We start from the raw sequence: 6,351 nt of genomic DNA, 5'->3' as shown, positions 1-6,351 counted from the left end.
TAACCGGGAGATTACACGGGCCCAACATAGCGGATACGGCTACAGCAGGTCTACTAATGTGCCCACTGCTGGGCTCATCCCTCTGTCGCGGGGTAATATCTGGGCCCATATTGCACAATAACCGGGAAATTTATTACCCATACAGTGAATGCCGTTATAGCCCAATTAGTCTCAGCCCACTGCTGGGCCAATAATACTATTGCTTTTACAATTCTGTTATCATTTAACGCTTATTTAAATTTATTTCAAATATGCGAATTGTGCGATTAAAAGAGGGAGACATTTTACGCTGTGACGTTGACAACTCTGACTACCATATATTCCTATCGTGATTGTTTCACCGGACGGTCTCATTGGAAGATCAGCGCTGGTACTTTCCAGGATCATGCAGAGATGAGACCATTTCATGGCACTTTCTCATATTTTTTTGTATAATTTTATATTTTGTGTTTGTTGTTTATGCTGTGCTTAGAGTTAGCTAGACCAAGACAAGTCTGCAACGATTTTGATAGGACACGCAGTGCAAGTGTTATTTATACTTCACAATTTCATAGAAGTTTATGTAAAATAACACATGCACTGCGTGTGCTATCAAAATCGTTGCAGACATCTCTTGGTCTAATCTTACCTATTTCTGTTCTATTCTATCTGTGCTGCAGATCCTCAGCAAATGAACCTACTGTTCTCTGTCTCACATATGTAAGGTGCGCTAACAGTAAACAATACTCATAGCAGAATTGAATATGAAGATAGGTGGGGAAGGTACAAATAGTTGCCAACTGAGAGTAATCAAGCGGGGTATTAATGTTTACTGCGGTATGAGTATGAGGTGTACACGTTACCACTTAGTTTATGCTTTTGAACTATTAGAATGGAGTATCAAGATCGGGTAAGTATATCATCTAACCAGTAACCATCTTAAGGGTACATCAAACATCAACATTTATTCAGCAAATAGGCCACAAGGGCACTTTTACACGTCAACATTGAATTTACATAAAAGCAAAAATAATTAAATCAACAATTTTATAAAATAAAACTAACAGTTCAATCTAACGTATTACGATTACTAAGAGATGTATATGGTCTCTTAATGTCGAATTACATACAAAATACAGATAAACAAAACACACACAAAAAAAATCTATAATATTTAGAGGTGTAAATGTCTCTAGGTGTCAGAACTATAAGATTATATAGTTTATCAAGTTATCCTTAGAGATGTATAGGGTCTCCAAGAGTCAATATCCGGTATAATTAATACATTCATTAAGAGAAAAGAAACATACGAGAGCAGAATGAGGCGTCTCACTGTAATTAATTAATAAAATTACTAAGTATAATAGCTCGTGTTAGCTTAAACAGACCAGTCTCCACAAACAGCACCCGTTCACGAGTATGACGCGTATCTCAGCCATCGCCTCCCTCAAACTTCATTCGGGAAAGTGGAAACAATATAATCAAACGAGAACATCATTGTCTCATGTGTCAATTCTACTGGACACTAGCATATTTAATTCACAATGTAAAAAAAAAAACAATATTTATTTAACTCTTATTATACTAATGAAATCAAGCTACCGGCTTAAAAGCATCTCTATCGTTTATAAAATCATTTACAGTGTAGTACGCCTTACTTAACAAGGAGCGCTTAATGTAGTAATCAGTACTAAGGATTGCTCTATATAGTTTATATGTAATTACAGTTATAGTTGTTTGGTCTAGGATCTCAATACGAGTAATAGTAAATTATAGACTCAGCGACAAATAACGAAATACCTAATCGTGGGCAGGTAATACCTACATAAATGCCGTCAAAGGCCGTTCGGCTATTGCCTATGTATTCACTGGCTTGAACATCCGGTATTAATTAAATCCAAGAGCTTCTCAACTAAACCTGGGGGATCTTAACCTCCGATTCAATATAATTCATGAGAAATCAAATTGATAGGCACTGGTATATAAACAGTATAAATACGACGAAAACAATAACTAGAAAAACAACATGACTACCTAGTAACAAGACAAGGCACCTTGCAACCTACTTTTTAAATTATAAACAAATTTAATTTGTAACATACCTTACATACCTACTACATTGCCAATAAACCAATATTTGCACTTTCCACAATGAGGTAGAAAACTACAGTGGAAGCAAGGCTCGGAACCGGTTTTTTCTTCATACAAAAAATACCGGTATTTTAATTAATTATTTTTAATGGCACAATCTAATCAGAGTAAGTTGTTACCTAAGTACATAATTCAGTTCTACGAAAACAGAATAAAATAATTAAAAATATTGGGCTATTTTGGGTTTTAATAGAACCGGTTCCGAGCCCTAAGTGTAAGAGCACCTAATATTTTATTATTTCTAGGTAATTCTAGAACTTGCTACGTATTGCTAATTCTGTGTACTGACCTTACAATAACACATGACTTGTGACATTTGACCTAATCCGATTCCTATTTCTATCAATGTATGGAACTTGTAACCACAACCACACTCGTTACATATATGCTCCCAAGTAACCCAGTGAAGTATACAAGAATAGTGCCGTCTCTCATCAATAATTACAGGCCAGTTCGTGCACTCGCCGGACTTGAAGCCGCAACTTGGAAGTTGCTACAACTTGCTCATATATTTGCGTCGTGCTGGTACAGTACTTTGTGCTGTTATCAGTACATTGACTGCACTTGTATGTACAGAATACGATCACTCTAAATTTACACCAAAAATTAGCACTTTTGGCAATGAGAATCAAATATCCTCGTCATACTTCAAGATCCAGCGAACTAGAATAAGCATAATGTACCTAAGTCTGCCTAGCAAGCATGGAGCTCAATAATGACTACGGGTATTATGCCTCAAGTGATTCAACTGTATCTACGGCGCTGCGCAAATATTGTAATGCCGTGCAAGAGATGTGACTTGTAAAATTATATTTTAGCCAATCATAACTTTTATTGACCAATCGGGCGTGGAAAGCCTAAAGGATGACTCATGCTAGACCGGGCCGGGGTCAGCCCGGACCTTCCGGAGCTTCGTTTTTATATGGAAAGCTTCGTTTTTATAAGCATGGTCTGGGTCCGGCCCAGTCTAGCGTGAGTCATCCTTAAATCTCCTTTTTAAAGCATTAAAAATAATGCTGAGGCTACCTAATAGTGTCGTGTTGTTGATGTTGATGGATGGAGTTAAAATACTGGTTCACCAGAACGTTGGTGCTAATCCGGCCGGCCCGTGCGGCAGAGTTTACAATTTGCTATTTAATCTATTTTGGATCTTCGCTGAGCTTGCATGAGAGGTGCAGCTCGGTAGGTATAATCACGTTATCGACGTTCATTTGGTTAGCTGGGATTTCGTTTGAACTTACAAGTCTTACAACTAACATGTGTGGCAATCGGGAGACTACTTTGATTCAAGCAAATAATTTATTTATTTATTTATTAGTCAAATAAGTAACACAGCATTACAGTAAAACCAAGGCACTGTGAAACTACAAAATACAATACAAAGAAACTACAAATAAAAAGCAAAGACAAATTAAACATTAGAATATAATGTAGGTAACAGAGAAGTTGCATAGCGGTAGGTTGCTCTGTGGCATCTGTGCTATTTACTATAAGGTACCGTTTTGATTCAGACGCACCTTTACTGCAATTACTGCACCGTTACTGCTGCAATAGGTATTGCGGCGTAACAAGTATTGCCGACTACATTGCTGCTGCAAATGTCAATAAACCGGGCGGCAACATATATTGCACACAAAACATAATTCCTTGAGTAGTCGTAAAAGAAAAATCTGGCGAGAAGAAATCATTCAGTATAAAAGCATCAAGAAAACTGTTATGTGAAATAATTTCATTGCAACAATAACAATTTGTTTTTTAGTATTTGTACAATGCAATATGCTACATCTGTTATCTACAATACAAAGCATATTGCATAAGTAAGTGTAAAACAACACAAACAGAACGGAATCCAATACTAAACTACAACACAGTCCAGGGGCCCAACTTCCCGCGGTCAGTTTACCTAAGACTAGAAACACCTCATACGTTGCCGACCCCTGACTTCCTACGAGACTTTAATCCCTATACGTTCTGTATACGTAGTGTTCTTTCAATTTAAACTCATTTCACGAGAATGTGCTAAAGTGCCGGGCAGGGGTGGGCAACCGCGGCCAGTTTTACCTAAGATGGGCTCTCAACACTTTGCACCGTCGTTACCGACCCCTGACTTTGTATTAGACTTACTCTTAGCTATACAGCGTGTATTATTTAATAAAACAGGGAACTTTTATGACTGGTTTATAATGGAAAGGTATCAACGAACTTATAACCTCATTTATACCTATATGTCTTATACTCATAGCAACAAAAACGAAACTTGCAAAGTGATGTTGTTGAAATTTTAAATTCCTTTTTACGTGCTTCTTAAAGTGACATTCCATTTCCAACTGCAGCTGCAATACTGTTCATTTTACTATGGAAACGCGTCGCTGTCATTGTCAATTTCCACAGTAAAATGAACAGTATTGCAGCTGCAGTTGGAAATAGAATGTCACTCTTAAAGTGGTGTTTTTGAATTCCTCATTAAACTTCGTTATTAATGTCAAAGGTATAAGAAAATATGACTTTAATAATGACACTCCCACACTTTATTCTCTTCATGTCAGTGCAAAGTTAACTTAGACACCTTCGAGCTCCAAATTAATTTAATTTCCACACACCCTGTAGTGACAGGGCAGGGTGGGCTCACACGGAAACTTAACGCAAATACCGCCTCCGCCGTCCGAGAACAATTTCTTAATCGGCCATAACTCGGACTACGAGTTGTCGACTCCGTTCGGCCAGTGTTGTGTTGCGATTAAAATTTGGATTCAATTAAGGGAGGGAAGGTAAGGACGTTTTGTTATGGTGGTTAGGAAAGTTTCGTGCTTAATTAAAATTGAATGCAACCAGTGCCAGGTCGTTACCGACTCGACGCGCATGTAGCACCTCTGGAATTGCAGGCTACGGTGACTGCTTATCATCAGGCGGGTCGTACGCTTGTTCGCCACTGACGTGGTAATAAGTGTCCTTTTTCTAGTTGAGCGCTTTAATTAAGGAGGGATCTGAAGGTCGTGAAGTAAGGTGGTGCTATTATGTTATGGTGGACGGAAGAGCTGTAGTCACAGACGTCTTCCGTAAAATGCGTCTTGCTTAATTAAAATCGCTGCTGATTGGTGAATGCGAAATCAGTCATCAATCAGTCATCTGTGATGCGCGCCAATACCAAGACGATCGTTAAGATCGTATCAAAACCATAACAGATTGTTAACTTACAATCGACTTCTAGGGGTGCTGTAAATGTTCGACCAGTGTTGTCATTAAAATTTGAATTGAGTTAAGGAGGGACATGAAAGGTAAGTTAAAGGGTGTTATAGTGGACGGGAGAGTTTCGTGCTAAATTGTGCTTGATTCGATTTTACACACATCGTCCTGTTTATTGTTATAACAGCAGGTTTTAGGTATTAATCACTTCAGGAACCTATAGATACCTATAGATACCTATGGAACCTATAGATTCGCGGTTTGTTACCATTCTAGAGTTCAATTCAGGATATTAGTCACTTTTTAGACATTTAAGTAGTTGCAATATAAAAACTGCTTGTTATATTCTCTCAGCCTCAAAGTCATTATTGCAGCTTTTAACTGTGATGAGTTTCATTTCTAGTAGAAGAAATGTTAACATACTCGAGGATATACTCCCAAGTTACTTCGTCGCAATTCGTATTAGGTAGGTGTATATTTTTCTAAGAGGACCATGTCATGGGTGAGAGGAACTGACTTACCTACCGCCGTAGAAATCCTTGAAAAAGATCTATGTTTAGCAGTAAATATATCAACATCATCAGCATACCGATGCAGGCGCCGTGGGCGCCGGAGACGGATGCAATCGCCGCACCTTACGTTTGCGCATAAATCTGCATCTCTGGAATGGAACAACGGCTAAAATTATAAACAAGTGACTGGTATGCAGGGAATGGCGTCAGCAGGAGGTCACAGCCAGAGGAAGACAATTTGAAATGTCTTTTAGTCTGGTACGAGCCAGGATTTGAACGCGACCTTCCGGATTGAAAATCGGACGTCAGATCCACTCGACCAACGCTGTAAAGTTAGGATTTATGAAATTACTCGCCATGCTTCACCCACAACAAGTCACATACACTAAACCCTCGGACCAGTCAAACGACGGCACTTCCGGGCCCGCAAGACGCGCCACTTCCGGCCCTTTGACCTGCCGACTGTCCCCGACTAATTACAACATCACACGACGTCTCCCTGCGCATGACACCATCCTTAATACCA

This window comes from Cydia fagiglandana, chromosome 5 (genome assembly GCF_963556715.1).
Source record: "Cydia fagiglandana chromosome 5, ilCydFagi1.1, whole genome shotgun sequence".
NCBI lineage: Eukaryota > Metazoa > Arthropoda > Insecta > Lepidoptera > Tortricidae > Cydia > Cydia fagiglandana.
Note: the sequence above shows the minus strand (reverse complement) of the source record.